This window comes from Apodemus sylvaticus, chromosome 6, assembly GCF_947179515.1.
Source record: "Apodemus sylvaticus chromosome 6, mApoSyl1.1, whole genome shotgun sequence".
NCBI classification, from domain to species: domain Eukaryota; kingdom Metazoa; phylum Chordata; class Mammalia; order Rodentia; family Muridae; genus Apodemus; species Apodemus sylvaticus.
The window spans coordinates 117,310,161-117,330,664 of NC_067477.1; positions in this window are offsets into that span (position 1 = coordinate 117,310,161).

Below are 20,504 nucleotides of genomic sequence, written 5' to 3' on the forward strand. Positions count from 1 at the left end.
AATCATGACTGCATGCTTAACACTTTAGGAAATGGTCAAAGTAATTTCCAAAGCTATTGCATTATGTTCTATTTCCACAGTCTATAAAATTGCCATTTTATTTCATGCTTGTAGCACAGCTCAGAATGAGCTCCCACTTCAGGTCGATGTCTCGTCGAGTCTCTTGATCTTTGGCACTTACAGTTTTGTTGTTATTATTGATGTTTGCTCTCCTATTGTTGTGTTTCAAATAACTTCTGTATACAAGTCCTTTATCACAGTTCTGCTTTGTTCATGGTCTCTCAGTCTGGGGCTTGTCCTCTCAGTAATAGACGGTGTCTTTTGAAAGGCAGAGGTCTTATTTTAATTTAGTCAAACGTATCAATTTTATGGATCGTGCTTACAGTAGTGTATATTTTAAGGTCTTTGCTTGATCCAACTATACTAGGATTTTTCTGCTGCCTGCATTTTCTTCTAGATGTTTGACAATTTTAAGATATATGATTTAACTTGAGCTGTTGTATGAGGTTGAGAAAGGTCTGTGATCTGTTGTGCTATGAGGTGTGCGTTGATGTTTGTTTAATGCATGAGCATGCACAAGGACCATTGAAAAGTAGAGAATTTACTCTATTTAACTCTGAGTAGCTTCTCTTGCTAAATCTTGAGAGACTCACCTTTCCTCAGAAGCTCCTGAGAAAGACTAACGAAGGCAGATGGTGGTAGTCTACAAGGGTGTTAATAGACTTGAAAGTGAAATAATTCACAGTCACTTGAGAACAGATGCAAAACACTACTTTCCAGACTCTTCTCTTATAAGAAAAAGAGAGCTAAGATACTGAAGGACTGGAAACCAAATGTTTGGGCAAAATTCCAGTGCCTTGCAGTCATTTGACAGTGGAGAAGGGTGCGGACAGATTTGTTTCCTGCCTGCTACAAATCACTGGCAAGGAACCCACTTCAGTGACACAAAGAAATGAATACCCTTTATCTCTGAGGATGGAAGGAAGGAGAGGAAGAAAGATCTTCCTGACTCAAGAAGCCCCACAGGTGTGATTCGAGATATGGAAGCCATGAAAGAGAAGGGCAGACGCAGTGGGGACCAGGAGCAGAGGCAGCGTCTCTGTGAAGCTAGGACTAGACCGGTCAAGCTGAGAACCCCACCGCCTCTTATGCAGCCTCACACTGAGCCACGAGCGGAGGGCAGGGCCCCTCTGTGGTGCAGGCTCCCAGTCAGCATCCCATGATCGGCTGATGCTCATGTTGTAACCGCCTCAAACTCAGTTATTTATTTCAAAATTCTACAGTGATTTTTTTTTTTATACATACTAAGTTTGGTTACAGTTTGTTATGTGGGAACTCAGAGTTCAGGGGCCACTTCAGGCCAAGTTCAGGTTAACAGAATACAAAGGAGATGGACTTATAAAGGCAAAGCCTGTAGCCTCCTTGGACAAAGACTGGGAAGCTTAAACAGTGCTCAGATCTATAGTTGAGCAGGGAAATGAGGCTCTGAAGTTATGCCACCAGGGAGATCACCCATCACTGGTGGAAGTGATGAACTCTTCCCTATGGAGATCCTAACCTGCTCACCATGACTGCCTGGCATGCCCACAGTTCCGGCTTACCCACAGGTCCGACTTACCCACAGTTCCGGCTTACCCACAGGTCCGGCTTACCCATAGTTCCGGCTTACCCACAGGTCTGCCTCTAATAACCTCTGATCTGTCTCCCAGCTTTGGCCTCAGTGTAGTTTCCAACAATCTGAGGTTCTCATTCAGCACACACTCAATTCTGCCACCCACCCTGTCCACTTCTAAGTGCTCAGTCCTATCTGTCTACACTGCAGATACTACTGATCTAAAATATGACATGGCACCCAAGAGAGGAGCCAGCCAGGACTTCCAAACCTAAGTGTGGGTCAGAGGAATGGCACATGGGGCACAAAATCGAGCCTGTATAGACAGGCACAGACTATGTTTTCTGTGTTACTAAGTGGATAAGAGAGGAGAATGGGAGCTTGGGGCGCTGGGATGTAGCTCAGTGGTAGAGCACATGGTGAGCACGCATGAAGTCCTAGGTTCAGTCCCGAGCACTGCATAAAATAGGCTCTCAGGAGGAAGGGACAAGAGAATCAGAAGTTCAAGGTCATCCTTGGCTGTATAGTGAGTTTGAAGACAGACGGGGCTACTTGAAAATAATGTGTGTGTGTGTGTGTGTGTGTGTGTGTGTGTGTGTATGTGTAATATATATTATACATATATACACATATATGTGAGGGTAACAGGGGCAAGGAGGATGATAAAGAAATTTCCCATTCCAGCCCTCAGGCTCCATCTTCAGGAAGTAATCTCTATTATTACTGTATCACATGTCCTTAGTCTTCCAAAGTTACTGTGTATACAAAATAGAATATATATACACGCTCCCAGGTTGTATTAAACTTCAACCCCAAGGGGAGAGACTCATTCACTTGCTCACTCAACTTTTCTTTCAGATGGACTCGACATCAAGGAGAGGATAGCAAAGGCTAGCCCAGTGCCTACATCCACAGCCTGGGGGCAGATGCAGGTAACTGCTGACAACCACAGAAGTGAAGATGTTATAACCTGAGACCCGGTGAAGAAATATAGGTGAACGTCTGAACTGTAAAGCCACAGCCACATCCGTCATCGTCAAGGGCCAGCCGTCGACAAGCCTGGCACTGGAGACCTGTCTCTGGACATGGCTCCTGCGGGGTTTCTAAGCTGTTTCTCCTCAAGCTCTGGGACTGTGCCGTGACTCACCTTCCTCCACCCTCTGTGGAAGAGGCTCACGTGACTCAGCCCCCGCCCATTCTCTCTGTCACTCAAAGCTGCTTCAGCATCACAACACAGGAAATGATCCCCTGGGACTCAGGCAGACGGACAGCACGGCCTGGTCGACCCACACTGACTGCCACTCGGTGTCTGAAGTATGGTTGAGGTTTCTCTGGCTTTTCGGGGACTTATCTTCCAGGAGATATGTGAGTCAGCAGAAGGTTTTGTCGGTCTGAGATGCTAAAACAAAACCATAGCTGACTGGGATGTAAACGGCATCGTTAGTCCCCACAGGACTAAGAGCAGGTATATCTAAGGACAAGGCGGATAGAGCATGCGGCCAGCGTCTTCTTGTTGTGCCTCCGATGGCAGAGGAGCTGGGGAACACTCAGAGTCTCGTTGTTTGGTTGTCTAAAATAAGGTCTTGCTTTACAGCCCAAGCTGGCCTTGAACTCACCATCTTCCTGTACCGGCCCCTCAGATGCTGAGATCACAAGTGTGTGCTATCCCAGCTTCATAGTGTTTCCTTTATTCAATTATTTTTAAATGCTTTTTGCTTCTTTAAAAACCTGTGTTATTTGCCAGGGCCTGGGAGTGGTGGTCAGGAGGCATGTATACACACAACACAGTGCACATGTGGACGTTGGAGGGCAAATTGCAAGCATTGTGTGAGTTCTGGGATTGAACTCAGGTCATCATGCTTGGCAGCAAGGGTATGTGCAAGATGAGCCATCTTTCCAGCCCTTACTGTTTCTCTTCTAAGGCAGGAATCATATTCAGAAGGGTTTACTCCTTCTGGACCTAAAAATCTCCTCAAAGCTTTGCCTTTAAATAGCATCTCCACAGTGGTTAGAATTTTAATGTATGGACTTAGGGGCAACACAAACCATTGGTTTACAGCACAGATCCTTACAACACAAGCCACAATTGGCTCCTGGGATTGGGAGCTGAGCTTGCAGGGGACAGGGAGGAAGTTCAGCTCCATCCATCTAAGCAGAATCCTCACTGTCAGGGAATCCCAGATCTGTGTCTGGTTCCCTGACAAGCCAAAGCCAGGACTGGCACATCCATGCGTCTATTGGGAGCTGTTGACTATTGCCCAGTCGGCTCAAACACATAGCTGGGCACAGTACCCCGTCTTCTTCCTGAGCCCTGCTCTACCCTCTCTCTGCCTCTGTTTCCCTGAATGGCCCCACCGGCTGCCCTAAACCCTCATCCGGATATCCTGAAATTTATTTTGCCTCTTCCTTCTTACCTTTGTTGTGGTCAGTAATGGAAATTCTTCAATGCCCCACAACATTTGTTTCCTTCCCAGCCCCTGCTTCTGTTTCTGCAGGCCCTTCCCCCTGCAAGTTCTCATTCAAGAGTTTGTCTCTGGACTTGGCGTCTACAACCAAGAGACTTTTCAAGTCTTAGGATACTTTGCTCAATGCAGGCCTAGCGGCAGTTCCCCCACATAGAGGTCCAGCAGATGGTACAGGGAGCCTCCCAAGGAACAAATTGTTGAAGAACCACTATAGGAAGTGTTGAGGAATAGGTGAAATTGCAGAATGACTGTGCTGTCCAGGGTAACCACTCTCCAGGAATTACTAAGTTCAGCTACAGGAAACAAAGATTCCACCTTCTAGACCTTTCAGACTTCCACAGGGTGCAAGAACCCAGTTTTGTTAATGAAACAAACTCACATCCAAACTACCCCATGAATAAATGCCTTGTGCCTGCCTGTTGGGCTTTCCTTACTCTGGGTCTCACTCTTACCTCCAGCACAATCACCCATGGCCACAGACCTCACTGCTAATGGACACAGGTATGCCACGCTGTTCTTGGGTCATGGTCCAACTCTCTTATTTCTATGCCCTTCTAGTTGATGTGCATTACACTGTGCCCTGCCTTTCATAGCTACCTGGACCATCCCTGCCACCACCTTCAAGGAGCTGCTATCCCTTTGCTCTAAGTCTGATTCTTCCTTTTGCCTCCCTCCTCTGCACATTTTATTCATGTCCTACTACGAGACACAGGCTGATCTATCTATTCATTATAAGCTGTGTGTGTGTACATGCGTCTTCATTGCAGAGCTAGAAATTAAGATGGTAGATGCTGTGTCTTGGTCGCAGAGCTTAACCCCTGCAAGTGACCCAGAGATGTCTCAAGAGCTATGCTATCTTAGGATTAAGGACCCCTCCCCCAACATCATGTTGTGTGTATTTGACTCTATCCCTCTGCTATGTCATCTCGCAAGACTTCTCAAAATCCCTCCACTCCTACAATGGATTGGGGTTAAAAGAGGTCCAACTCCAAAAAGAACCATTGGGCGTCACGCTTCTTTCATTGCAGTAACTACAATATCTGACTAGAAGAAACTTACAGGGTATTAGAGTTTCATCTGTGTTGTGATAAAGGAAACTCTGGCAAAAGGTAACTTTGGAAAGGAAAGAGTTAATTAAGGGACTACCAAGGCAAGCACTTCAGCAGCCAGTGATATCACATCCACAGGCCATAGCAGAGAGAAAAGAATACATCTTGCTGCCTACTTTCTCTTATCTAGCTTTTTCTTATCTTGTATAATTTAGGACTCCAACCCCCTAGGGAATGATATCACCCAAAATGGACGAGACACTACCCAAAAGACGTACCCATAGGCCAACTTGATTAGGGTAACTTCTTACTGAAAACTCTCTTCCTAGCTAATTCTAGTTGACTCGGGTGACAATAAAAGCTAACCATCTCAGGACAGGATTTACAGTTCAAGGAGATACGATCTGTCATGCAGGGAAGTCACAGCAACTGAACTATGCAGCAACTTGTCACATTGCTACATTGTTAGACTTGTCACATTGCTACATTGTTAGACTTGTTACATTGCTACATTGTTTCTGTCAGCAAGCAAAGAGAGATGACCGCTGATGCTCAACTGACACCAGCTCATGAAACTGTATTTCACATTCTTCAGTTAACCCTTTCTAGAAACACCCTGACAGACACAGGAGTGTGTTTCCAGGGTGATTCTAAATCCAGTCCAGTTGATGATGAAGATCACGGTGTGTGAAGTGACACACATACTCGTGTTGGCTAGCCTTGTATCAACTTGACACACAAACTAGGGTTACCTGCAAAGAGAGATCCCGCAGTTGAGAAAAATGCTTCTATCAAATCCAGTTATAAGCAGACCTGTAGGGCATTTTCTTAGTGGTTGATGGAAAAGGAACGAACCCATTGTAGGTGATGCCATCCCTGGGCTGGTGCTCCTACATCCTGCAAGAAATATGGAAGTGTAAAACAAATAAACCCTTTCTGCCTCAAACCTGAGCAAAACGAAAACCAAACTTGTATTTTGATCATGGTATTTTGTTGCAGTAACAGAAACCATAACTAAGATGATGTTGTATTGCATTGTCTTACTGATATCAGACAACCCAAAGCTTCAAGGTCACCACTGACTAGATAGTCAGTCATACGTCATTAGAGATGATTTCTCTCTGCTCGGTACCAGTAAGCTTGTTCAGCCATAAGAATGTTTGGAAAGAAAAAAAAGAACTAAAGGGAATGGACTGATACCACAGTTTGGTATGTTTGGTAAAAGGGGGTCTGTGTTGCACAGCCAGGATGGGCCTCTTCAGTTTCCTCAGTTCCTTCCCATCTTTCCAAGCCTCTGGCCCCCAGCTGACTGGCTGTGAGGTGCAGGTCAGCTCTAAGGAAGCTCTGAGTCACAGTCTAATGTACTTCGCAGGCCTTGTCATTTGCAACCAGACCCACTTCTTGCTCTGCAGTCTCTCCGGTTTTATGGCTGAAAACATCTGTATGGAAATAGGCTCTGCCAAAGCAGCGACTCCCCACCCTGTTTCTGCACTTCCAGTGCTGTGTCTTTCTAGAAGCTCATTTCTGAATGGCCGGCATCCATGAAATGTGCAAAACCCCGAGGCCAGCAACCGAGCACAGCAGGCTGGAGCAGGAAAGAGATTAGGCCCACAAGCAAAGAAACAAGGACCACTGTCAGCTAGAGGGATTCTCTAGTTCCTGCAGATACTGTGTTCAAAGCTCAGACTCAGAGGGGATTTTTCAGCTCTGCATCTGGGAGCTATTTCAGATGCAGCTCACCCCCTCTCATGCCTGTGTCGTCCCTCAGTGGCTCTGGCTGCATTCCCTGCTCCTCCCGGTCTCAGTGAGAAGCAGGCACAGGGACTGTCTTGTGAACTCATTTGCTCTCCCAGTTCTCTCTGCACCTGCTGCCTCTAGGGCCTTGAATCCAGCAGTTTCCACAGCAAACAGTCATAAACAGCCGGAAGGGCCCAGTCAGCTGGGGGCCGGTGATCCTTCTCTTGGAATTGAAGGACTGAATTTTTGGGACAGTTGGTTTTAGAGGTCCTAGTGTTAAAGTGTTGGAGACTGCTTACCAAGCTTCCCCCCACAAGGTTTAGGAGACTCGGGTAGACCCAACTCCCCCTGCAGTCTCCATCCCTCTCCTTATGACACAGTCCGGGGAGCAGCTGGGCAGAGCAGACACTGCTCTGAAATCAGGCCGTGCATCTAACAAGGGGTGTCTTTGTGGTTCACACTCTGCCCATGTTCTTTTTTCTGTGTTAGCTTCCCAGACTGCTAACACAGGATATCCCTTGAGAGAAGGGCCCCTGTGTCCTGAACTAACTCTCCAGCACACAGCTACTAGAGAAGATGAGGCCAGGATTCTCTGTAGCCTTCCTTTTCAAGCTAAGACTGCCAGGTCTCTACTGTAGTGCTTATGACCAGCCGCCCACATTCATACAAGATCTCAATAAGGGAGTAAGCTGCGAAATAGTCACAATGGAAGTGACTCACTAGGCTCTTAGTGTTACCTTCATACTGTCAGATGAAGTGACACTGTGTGTTCTCGTGTAGAGCTGTGGGTGACAACTTGTCCTCACAACCTCAGATGAGGTAACACTGTGTGTTCTGTGTGTGATCCCTTGTCCAACAAAACTATAATGTCTCCTTGCCTTTGTCTGTCTCATCATGAAGACACCGATTTCTACAGTTTAGAAGGAAACTCTGTGCGTGTGTGCTTCCTGAATTCCTGGTGGCATCTCAAGATATCCCTCTACTCTGTCTTCTCCATCCATCTGTAGGATCCCGTATGTGCTTGTTGGGTTGGAACTCTGGAGAGACACATAAGAAGTGAGAAAGAAGTTCAGACCTCATCTGGACATCCTGGCACTGAGATCAGAAGCAGACCGGGGAGCTCAGTCCACTTGTCTTCACCGCTCAGCTCTTTCAAGCCCAAACAAAGGCTATCCAAGAGATCAGATGTCCAAGACCCAGAAATCCTGAGCTGTGGACCCAGCCCTGCCAGTTGAGTTAGCCCTTTATAGACTTAGCAAAGCCCTTTATGTGTCATGAGACTCTTCCCATCTGTGATTGGAGAGCATGAGCCAGAACACCCTTCTGAGGCAACAGAGAGCTGGCTTGAAAACTGGCCACAGGCCTCTCTGACAAGAGCACACTTGTCTCTCGCACTAAGCTCTACCATCTTCCCCTTCCAAGTGTCACTCCGAGATGTACAAAGGTCAACAGCCCTGTGCCAGTTCAAATCCTCACACACTGTGTACTACATGTTTTATATATGTATTATTATATACCATAACCCTAAGCTAGGACTTATCATCCCAGTCTTCCAGCTAAGACTCTTCAGGGATGTTAAATAGCCCTGAACTCTGCCAAGCCCATGAAGTGGGACCATGATGATGGTGTAGAATCCAGATTAGCCCCCGTGCTCAGGGCCTGTGTTCTCTCTGTGACATGGGACTGCCTGCAGAGAAGCTGGATTTTTGCCCCCCAGCCTTTATGACCTTGTCTCTCTGGGGATGGGAACTTGAGCTTGAGCTCTACCACTCAAGCAGGGCAAAGTTGGTGGTCCCCAAAGCTGGGATGTGGTGTGGGTGGTAAAGGAATACAGGAAGCTGAAGAAGCAGAAACCATCACCATCACCAGGGCCAGGGCACAGGGCGCAGGAAAGGAAGGTTCCTCAGAGGAAGAAGACAGACGAGGGCAACATTCTTCCTCAGTACCGCCTACCACATCGAGGTTTGCTCTGGGGTGGAGACTTTTTCCAGCATAGAACACTTTTCCCCTCACTCATCCACGGCTGCCTGGACTACCAGAGACCTTAGCCACAGTGTAGTGTTCTCTGCCATGCTGGTGGAGCAGACACCAGCTGTGGTGTGAGGCAGAGTCCAGAGGCTGACAACTTTACCTGGGTGAGCATGAAGGTAAGCAGAGGGAGGGGAAGCCATCATGCACAGAACAAGGAATGTAAGCGAGAACCTCAGGAGGTTGGCAGAGGACGAGGGAGCAAGGAATTCTGGCACATCTTGCTACACAGCAGACAGAAGCCCAGTCCTTATCTGGCAGCCCCCTGTTGATAAGCTGATCTCACAGGTGCCTCTTAACCTCTACAGCAAGTCGAACTGGATGAATATCTATATAAAACCGGGACCAGATGATCTCATACCTACTGACAACTCTCCAATCTACATGCAATATACACACTATATATAGTCAACCGCAGCCTTCAAGCTCTCCTGAACTCGCCTTAACTCCCCCTTCCCATTTCTCTGCATACCGCCCCCTTCTCCATCGCTCTCCCAGCCCCTAGCTGAAGCCAACTATTCACAAAGGCTGGTGGACTGAGAACGTACACAGAGTCTGAGATTATCAGCTAAACTGTGTTTACCCCTTCATTTACTCCTGTTTTCCTGACATTGAGCAAAAGGACCTCACTTCACCGTCTTCAACCTACCTTCTTTCCAACACGAAATGCTATGAAGTTTAAACACAAGGATGGACAGAAAAAGTCTTGGATTTTTATTACTTTTTTTTTTTTTTTTTGGTCAAGTTTCCTCACAGGGTCTGGACTCCTCCTTCTCCTCCAGCAGACACAGCCAGCACAGAAGAGCTGGTGATACACAGTAGGCCTGCATCCCTTGACCTCTGATCAGCAGAGATTGGAAACATTTGGTCCTTAACTGAGTAAAGAGAGGGGATTCTACATTTCCCTCCCTGGCCAGGCCTTTTTCTGGTACATACAAACGCTCTTTGTCCGACTTACCACCACCTCCATTTGGACATCTGCAGGCCCCATTCACGGCTCATATCCTGTGACCTTCTTTTTATCCAGCTAAGGATGACACCCTGGCCTGGCATCCTACCCCCACCCCCAGCTGTTTTGCTCCTTAGCTTCAATAGGAAGATTGAGGATGTTTCCTGGAAAGTGAATGGGCAGTGAGTGTTGGATAAATGACAGCTACACTGGGAAATCTGACTGCCTCTCAGGAGTGCTGTATAAGGCGGGAGGGAAAGGAAGGGGCAAACCACGTGGAGGGAGAGAGGCCTGGGCAGAGAACCTCAAGGCGGTTCACTCAGCTTCTGGAGACAGTGCTAGCACATGTACCCAGGGTACAGTTACCAAAACCAAAAAACTAACAGGAAATATCATTGGACAGTCGGAGTACGCTCAGATTTTATCAAGATCCCATTTTGCATTGGTTTGTCATATCTCTTTTACACTCCTTCACCACAATTCCCCAGTCCCTCTTTGATGAGTGCTGCCAGTTAGGTCATAAGATATCACCCATTTTGGGACTGTCTGAGCCTCCCTCGAGGTCAGATAAAAGTGCCCTTCTCAGAACACACACGATTATCAGCATGACTTAGGCCAATGTTGTTGATTCCAGGCAGCTAAGTATTGACAATTTTTTTCCTTCATAATAAACTCATCTGGTGGCAAGACATTGTGTTAATATGCATGCAGCCTGATGCTAAGTATATGGTTTTACTCATTCAATGTAGACTCAGTCCATGGCCTTTGAGTGAGTGCTGGGCCTGTGGTGATTTACTCTTGTCATGGAGTGATTCACAATTTCCCTCACTTCACTTAACTGGAATGCTGCAGCAACTAAGTGATTCCCTCTCTCCCCGTCTATTTGCATATTGATGTACTCACACCTGCTGGAGCTGGCACCTGCTTATTGTATTCTGTGAGGTTTAATTCCCTTCTATCATGGTTGGTTTGATGGCCTTATTGTTCTGGCTGTGCCTTAGCTTGGTTCCTCTAGCTCATACATGTCTTGATGGGACTGGGAACATACTCTGAGTAAGTCTATGAGAGTGTTCCCAGAGAGGAATGTCAGCCCGGCTCTGACCTAACAAACAAGCTTATCCTGTGATGGGCTCAAAATCTGAACAGACTTCTGGAAAGCAAAACACAACCTGGCAGGAAGAAGCAGGCCACTGGTGCATCCTTAGGGCCTGCATCTTGATGTTCCTGTTCCAACCTCCTCTGCTTCCTGGTCCATGTGGGGAACTGCTTTGTTCCTAACAGGTTCCTATTGGTCCCTACCAGGGAGGCTCTCAGCCCAGCAGTGGCTTCTCTGTGTGTCCTGCCATCTGGTCAGCGGCTGTCCGAGAGAACACTAAGACAATGTTTGTGCCTGTTCTGTCATAAATTGCCTGGTAGAGTTGTCTAGAAGCCATCTCACATGAGATAATCAGCAGATGGTGGAAATCCTCTTCTAGTAACACACACACACACAAATGCAAAACTGCTATGTCCCATACTCAGTTTTTGTTTCAGAAAATAGCTATTTCCACAAAAAATAGAATATTTATGTCAACACATAGTAGATACTATGTAAGTACTTAAAATATTTGTTGTAGTAGTAGGTACTGATCACACATAATCTATATATAATTCAAGGTCCTGAACAACTTTTTAAAGGGTATAAACAGTTCTTTGACCATGAAAAACATCTGGAATATTCTAGGTTTTTATTTTCTTTTATAGAATATTTTTGCTAGTGGTTTATAAAAAGAGAACTGTCCTCCACTACCTCCAAATTCTTTTCCTTTGGAAGCTGCTAGATGAGGTCTCCGTCAATTGCCATGCTCTCCCATAGAACTCAGTGTGGCCTCAAGAGCCTGTTCCCACCTCAGGCTTGGCTCAGCACTGGGAAAGCAGGCGCGTCCCTGATGACTTCAACCCCAGTAACACAGGAGGACTTCCCAGAACACACGGGCAGACAGTGTCCTTCACACATCAGAAAAATAGTGAGTATACCAAAAATAAATTTGATTAGTTTATACATCTTTTTAAGGCATACATCTGCTTTGCATGGGGCTGTGACAAAAGTGTCATTGTCACACTGTCCCCAGAGATCAAGAACAGCAGATTCCTTCCAACCAGGAGACTTAGCTGTTCTCTGGCATCCCAGTGTGGTTGGAAAGAACTTGTTTGTGTTGGTCAGTCCAGAGGTATCTTAGCCCCCGGCATAAGAAGCTAATGATAAAACAAGATTTTACATGAGGGTTTGTTTGCTCCTTTGTGTTCTGTTTTTTATTTTTAGCTTGAATGAGAGTGGACAGTGTATCTAGGGCACTAGCATATCTCAGAGAAATCGGATCCAGTCTCTGCCCTCAGGTCTTGTGAGCAGTAGACCTGTGCAGTACTTCCTGCACGCAGGACCGACCAGGAGCAGTGGAGCCACAGCCCCGCAGGACTTCCAAAGGCCAGCCACCCACCCTGAGCTGGGAAAACATTCCTGCATTCTCCCACCTGACTACTGGGAATCATGTGGGGAGTTGCCTGTATCCTCCTGGGGGTGGGGTGTGAGTGGGGCATGGGTGGAGCATGGGCGGAGCACGGGTGGGGTAGACTTTGTTTCTAAAAACCCTAAGTGATAATCATATACAGAGGAGTTTAGGATCTCAATTCCAGATGAGACTTTCCCAGGTATCCCATAGCAGCCCCCTCAGAGTTTTTATAAATCATGGGGGTCAGTGGAAAAGGGAAATGGATAGTCTTTGTTAAAATACGTAGAACTTTGAGAAGATGATCACCACACTGAACCAAATAAACAAGCAGACCCTGATTGTTACCCAAGTTTTCTCCCACACAGCCTGCCCTTGGTCTCTGGCCGGTTTCCACAGCAACCTCTTCATCCTGGTGGCTCTGCTAAATAGGCAGTCAGGGTGCTTCCCCCAGGTGGCTGATGGAGGGGTCTGAGCCAACCTGGAAAAGGATGATGTCATCTCCAGGCAGGGGAGAGATGAGATGGGGGGCCTTCTCAGCTCTTCGCAAGCTTCTTCCCGTTCACCTGCTCACAATGAGCTTGTGTTTCCTCAAAGCCCGGTTGGGGGTTAGTGCTGTCCTCAGGCAGCAGATCCAACCCTTCATTGCCCCTGTTCACCATTGTCTTTGTTAGGGTTTCCATTGCTGTGAAGAGACTTCAAGGCAGGAACATGGCAGCATCCAGGCAGGCATGGTGTGGGAGAAGCTGGGAGTTCTACATCTTCATCTGAAGGCAGATAGGAGAAGACTGACTTCTAGGAAGCTAGGCGGAAGGTCTCTCAAAGCCCACCCCCACGGTGACACACTTCCTCCAACAAGGCCACACCTCTTAATAGTGTCATTCTCTGGGCCAAGCATGTTAAAACCACCACAACCATCGGCAATAGCCCCTTGCTATCTCTGGCCCACCACCTGCACCCAGTAGGAGCTGACCAGGGGCACTGAGTCTGCCCTCCAGTCCCTGACAATGGTTGCTCAGGAAAGGGCATTTCCAGTGGCAATTTTAGTCTTCTAGAATGAAGGAGTAAAACAGAAGACAGATTCTCTCTCCAGCCAACCCCTGGTACAAAATATTAGCCAAAGAGACATAACTGCCCTGGTTGTCAGTAAAGAGAGCTGTAATTGGCCACAGGAAAACTGATGTCAGGTAAGGATGGCTTGGGGAAACTGTGCTGTCCATGACATTCTGGGCAGGGGGAGGTAGCCTTGTGGTGTACGAGTTGATGGCTTGTACTCACCAGCTGGGGACACAGGGCTGTCAGCCCTGCCTGCACACAAACTTTGGCATCAGGGTTTGTTAAGCCTTGGCACAGGGCGCTATCCCTGATTTATTCTTCACCTCTGTCCAGCTGGCGTTATACCTTGGAAGGTGGCACATCATAGCCAATGGTTTTGGGTTTTAGTTTGTTTGCTTCTGTTTCGGAAAGCTGTCAGCATAAGGGTGTGAAGGGCAAAGAACTCAGCATGCCAGCTTCCCCCTGTTCTGCGTCTATGCCCCACATCTAGTGACGCTCAAACTATTTTGAAATAAAGACAACTTGTACGTTACCTATTGCTTCTAAAACATCTAAAGCCAAATGCTCATTTTATACACAACGAGCCAGAGGCCCAAGTTTCAATTCTGATGTCTAAGAGCAGCAGACTGGCTCCTAATTAGAGTCAGCAGCAGAGCTTGAAAAACCCTGGGGTCCTGGCTGCCCACCCGACCCATTTGGGAGTCTTGGGGGTGGGGCATGGCTGTGGGTATTGAAAGTGCTACTGTGAGCCAGATTTGTGGGCCCTGGTCTCAGGGAAGGAAGTAGTGGCCAGGCTGGAGAACAAGCACTCTTGCCTATCCCACCTGCTTATCCCCCCACACCCTCCCACCCCACCCCACCGCACCCCAGCTCCATCCCCTGTCTACTTCTTACAAATCTTGGTCCTTGTTAAGGTTGTGGCAGAAGAGTTTCCAAGGAGAGCTTGCCGGAGGAAGCCTTTGGAGGGCTCCATTGGTGGATTTAGAGTCTGCAGTTTTTGCCAAGCACTCAACAGGCCTCTCCTGTTCCTTTGTGAAGGGCTGGCTATTTTGCTCAGAAGGTTCTTAATAATCTGAGCTTTAGCAGCTGACCCGGAGAAAGATCCCCAAGCCTCTCTACAGGGTCCTCTGGGCAGCACCTGAGGCAAGACGGACTTGTTTCACGCACTGGCCATTGCGCTGCAACTGTTGAAACTCAACCTTGGTTGCTTCCCACCCCTGCTCAAAAATTCTCACGTAAGCAACATGAGTTTAAAGCGTATGTAGCATCCAGGAGACTCACTAGGTGGAGGGAAGCCCATTTGCGTTTTCTGACCGGCTTACTTCACTTAGACAGTGTGTTCCGGTTTACTCATGTTGCCATGAATGTCCAAAGTTCTGCCATATGTCTGTGTCTGTATTAGGTTTTCGTTAGTCTTGTTGTTCGGATTGACTTCCCTATTTTGGCCACAGCAGACAACATTATTCTGAGTTATCTTTTTGATTTCAGCTATTTGACCATATAAGCAGAGAAAGGTTGTCAAATGGCTCACAGGAATCCTGATTTTAAGTTTTTAAAGAAATCTCCTTTATGTTACTTTCAACGGTGGCTGCAATTCTTATCCCCACTGAGTCCTTGGGTTGAAATTTCTCCATATTTGCAACTGTGAGGGGACAGTTACCATACTTTTGATTTGCGCAGTCCTGACATGTTGCTGAGGATAATTTCAGATGCTCTTGGCCATGTATCTGTTGTGACTGGGAAAATGTCTACTCAAGTACCATTTCTGTGTTGCAAATCGGGTCACACAGCATTTCTCTATTAAGTTGTTGAAACTCAGCCAGATGGCGGTGGTGCACGCCTTTAATCCCAGAACTTGGGAGGCAGAGGCAGGTGGATTTCTGAGTTTGAGGCCAGCCTGGTCTACAGAGTGAGTTCCAGGACAGCCAGAGCTATTCAGAGAAACCCTGTCTTGGAAAAAAAAACCAAAACAAAGAAATAAATTAATTTTTAAAAATTTTAAAAATCACTCTTTAAAGAAAAAGTTGTGGAAAATCTTAAAATTTTTGGAATATTTAATCCCTACCAATAGTGCAGTTTGTGAATGTTTTCCCTGACTCTGCAGGTCGCCTTTTCGTTCTGTTGATTGGCTGACTCTCTGACTTGGTTGCCTGAGAATGCTATGTATAAGAAATCATTGTCAAGATCAGCGTCATACGTCATTGCTTCTAGTCTTATGGTTTCAGATGGTCTGTGCAAAGCTTTAAGTCTGCCTTTCCATTGGTTTGGGTGTCAGGTATGTGTTTGGCTCTATTGTTCTCTACCACCCCACGGGGATATGCAGTTTTCCCAATATCATTTTTTTGGAGATGTCTTTTCCCCCGACTATGTATTCTTGATGACTCTGACTGTAGATATGTGTGGGTTTATTTCTATGGAGCAAATTCTTTACAGGGAAAATATTTTCTGACTGTTCATCTTGACACATAGTTTGGTATAGAAGAGAAAGCCAGTATGCAGAATTATCTGCCGTGTACCTTTAGACAGCAGTGTTCACCGTAACGAGTCAGTTACACACACTGTCCAGATGTACTCATGAGGGTCGCTAGTGTGGAGTGTCGTTCCTTCTGGTTCTCAGTCCATCTCCTGTATGTGCCTCTCTGCTGTGGTACCATCTCCTGTATGTGCCTCTCTGCTGTGGTACCATCTCCTGTATGTGCCTCTCTGCTGTGGTACCATCTCCTGTATGTGCCTCTCTGCTGTGGTACCATCTCCTGTATGTGCCTCTCTGCTGTGGTACCATCTCCTGTATGTGCCTCTCTGCTGTGGTACCATCTCCTGTATGTGCCTCTCTGCTGTGGTACCATCAGTCTATTTTCCTGTGGCCACAGGAGCCTCTTGCACTTGATCCCTCTGTTCTTTTGACTTGGCTTTGTTGGTCTTTGAAAGCTTCCTTGGCTTTTAGTATTTCAAAATGATCCCATTATTCACTGGTCTGTCTAACCTAAGTGCAGCCATTTGTCTGCGACCCCAGGTTTCTTTTACTGGGAAAAATAGCTTTCCAGAATTGGGCACACGGACTGTCATTGCTACTAGCTGATCATTAGATTTTCCAGTGGGAGAGTTAGATGTCGTGGCCGATTTTGTTGTTATTGTTGTTTGTTTTGTTTTTACTTAAAACATTTAAGATTGGTTTCAATTTTATATTTCTGTATCTTTTATGCTAAAAACACCTCAGTTCCTGGTAATATCATAACTATAACAAATATAATACTTTCAGAGAATAAGCTTGTCTCATTACTAACAATATGATAATAAAATAATTTCAGTGTTTTTTTTTTTCCTCCTGGTAGTTCTTTTGTCTTGACCATGTTTATTGTTGGGACTTTCCACCTTCACTGAGCATAGCCGCCGCTGTGGTCTGAATGTTCAGGTGCACGTCCCAGGGTGATGATGTCAGGAAGTGGAGCCTTTTAGGGGTTGTTGGTTTGAGGAGATGGACCAATAAGCAAGGTTAATACCATCATATAAAGAGGCCCCTCCTGAATGGGACATATGAAGACACGAAACAAGAGAAAACATAACAATAGTCACCTAGGAAACCAGACCCTCCTCATCAGATCCCGCCCCTGCGGGTGCCTCTTCAACTTCTTCACAGCTTCCTGACCTATGAGAAACATGGGCTCATCACAGTTTGTGGTGATGTTATAAACAACAACAAAAAAAAATAGACAGAGGTGATAGTCATTTTACCTTGATTTATATTATTTCTAATTTTAGCATAAACATTTTCTATTGTATTTAAAAAGAAATTTGAAAGCGTGTGTGTGTTCTTGCACATACGTATAAGCCATGGTGTGTGAATGTGTGTGTGTGTGTGTGTGTGAGTGTATGTGTGTGTGAGTGTGTGTGTGTGTGTGTGTGTATGTGAGTGTATGTGTGTGTGAGTGTGAGTGTGAGTGTGTGTGTGTGTGTATATGTGTGTGTGTGTGTGTGTGTGAGTGTATGTGTGTGTAGGTCAGAGGGCCTTTCAGGAATCCGTTCTCTCCCTCTGCCTGTGTGTCTTTGGGCATAAACTCAGGCTGCTATGCTTGCTTAGCAAGTGCTTTTTGACCAGCTTTGCCTTTTGTTTTGATATGATTTTTTAACTGGGTCCCCTACGTAGGCAAGCCTGACTCTGAACCCTTAGTCTTCTTGTCTCTGGCTCTGGGGAACTGAACATGGCAGGAACCAGACAGCTCAGTCCCTGATTGTATCTGGTTGGTCTTCTTAGCTAAAGGATAGCTTAGCTATCCGTGTCAATCTCCTCTCCTGTTTAATGTGATATCCTGGAGATACTGTCCAGCTTCAGGCTCCTGGGCAGGACAAGATCATACAATTACATGAACTCAGGATGATGTCATTACCCGCCCCCCCCCCCCCCCCCGAGATATTCAAGTTTTTCCTGCTCTGAGTCACATGAACAGTAGTGTGAAGAGTAGTCTCACAATGTTTGGGCAGTGCATTTGAGAAGCAGGATGTGGGAATGAAGTCAGTACAGTATTAGGCAGTGGTGAAATCTCCTTCAGGGCTGAGGATGGAAGATGGTGAGGTTTATTAGAAATATTTCTCACAGGTTGGTTCTGAGCTGGGTTTTTTTTTCTCTTTTTGAGCTGACTTTTCTACTTTTAATAATTCAGATCCCAATAAAATTTTGTAACATACTGTCAATCAAAAACTATTTTCTAACAAATATATATATAAATATAAATATGCACACACATCTGTGCTAGGGAAAAACGCATATATTTGGTTTTTTGAAACGGTCTCCCTATATACTCTGGCTGTCCTGGAATTCACTATGCAGACCAGGCTAGGTCTGCCTGCCTCTGCTTTCCAAATGCTGAGATTAAAAGCATGCACCACCATTCTTAGTTTTCTAAAATACTGGCAGGACAAAATGAGCTTCCACGCCTCAATTGCTGTTTTCCATTTTGGACCCATAAACCTCTGCACTCCACTTGTCTTAAGACAACGCTTGCTAACAACTTCCAGAAACCTTACTGTGAAGAATGCGCAGTGCACTTCAGCATGGCTGGGCTGAACGGTCTGCAGTAAGAAAATTACGAGGCATTCTTATCTTAGCTTTGCAGAAGCTCGCAATCCAGTGCAGGGGGTGAGATTGAAAAGTAGTTGTGACCTACGACAGCTTGTGATCCAGCGAGTTGAGCACTGCTGGGAAAGATTTCCCGTGAAGAGAGGAGGAGAGACGTTTCCAGCTAGATTGAGTGGGAAGATTCCCCGGAATAAGTGAGATTTGCTAAACTTTGGGTTAGTAGGGAGGCCCTTTCACAGGTACTGGAAGAGGCAAAGGGATATTATGAGGTCTGGGGACTCGGCGAGGCTTCAGCGCCAGTTAGAAGGACTGGGGCTAGGTGGACTAGTCCAGCTCTGCGGCAGCCCCAGCCCTGGAGACTGATGACTTAAATAGTGGTGCGTTGACGTCAGTGGGTCCTGTGAGCTGAGACTCATATAGGGAGAACCTGGCCAGGCTCGCTCAGGTTCCGTATGTGGAATAATGAACACAAGGAATACGGTATGTTGAGAGCTTGTATGTCCTGGCAGGGGAGGAAGGAACTGATGGAGTCTCAGAGTCTGAGCCTACAGAGCACTAAAGACGCCAGACAACGAAGAGTCCATGCGTGGAAGCTACAAGACAAATGGGTAGCTCCTCAGGTGCCATTACCTTTCCTTGAGAAGGGTCTGGTCTCTCATTGTCCGAGAGCTCATTCAGTAGGGTACTGCCTGGCTAGAAAACCCCAGAGACTACTTCTAACCCCTGAGTCTTGGCCTCTCTTGTGCTGGGATTACAAGAGGGTAGCCCATACCTGGCTTTTATTTTTATTTATTTTTTGAATGTGGGTGCTTGTGTTGGCTAATCAAACAGTTTACTGACTGAGCCACCTTATCTCTCCCCTTTGAGACAGTGCTTTGCTGTGTAGTACAAGTTGACTCTGAATCCATTTATGTGGCTCATGCTAGTCTCAACCTTGTGATCCTCCTGCCTCAGCCTCCCAAGTGCTGGGATTATAAACATATGCCCAAGACAGGTTGATGAGACTTTCCACAAATACAACTCTAGGGAATCTTTGGCTTCCTAAACATCCAGTGCTGATACAGAATGCTGGGAAACTTCTCATTGTCTCCCTGTGCTGGGCCTGAGAGCATTGAAGGCCCACCTACTCTGGGAGATTTAGGATGCTTAGCAAGTAGGATGGATATTTGTGGTCACTTGGCGGCCCATCACAAATATGCTATTCTCAATAAGTCTTATGATTTTGCCATAAAATGCATCTCCCTCCAGCCCGTGATTCCAGTGCTGGTAATTCAGGAGAATGTGCCATATCCCCACTCAGAAGGTGTCTAGTAACTAGGGGGAGTGACCCACACCGATTTCTGGGTGACTGGTCCAGGAATGAGTCCTGGGTTTAGTGTTGTTTGCCTGCTCTAAGAAGGCAGCTTCTCTCATTCATACTACACTTAAACCCTGAGGGTACATGGACCATGTTGCTGTGTGGATCCTGTGTGAAGTCCACCCAGGCAAAACACAAAGGGTTTAAGTGTCTTTGTATTTAGTATTTACAGGGTACTATGGTGGCAGTTTCATGGTTGGCATCTGAGGTTCAGTAAAATGGGTCAAGCTGGGAATTGGGGCCAATACTCGGAGCCAGGCTGGCAGTCCTTCCCAGGGAACATCAGGGCTTGCACACACCATGCTCACTAGAGAACCAGAGGCAGAATGGGCTCTTGAGCTTACAACAGGTTCCCTGAAGCTGTGTCCTTTTAGCTAATGAAGTTCTTTGTATACTTGTCACATTTTGGTTTAAGACATACATTCGGAGTCCCAGGCCCAGACAGTGAGGTGAAGGACAGAACATGGAGTTCCTCATCTTTTTCTCCTTTAAGTACCTGTGTCCCGCACTTAGGGAACAGACTGTTGTCCTGGGGAAACAGGCTCTGTTGACACTGGGGAATGAATTCAACTGCATTGTGCCTCCCTGTCTCAATCAGTGGACACTGCATTTGGTCCTAAATAGACTGAATTTAACACCTGTCCTGATCCTCAATTCCTCCTTAACACAATGACACAGGCTAAGCCCACAA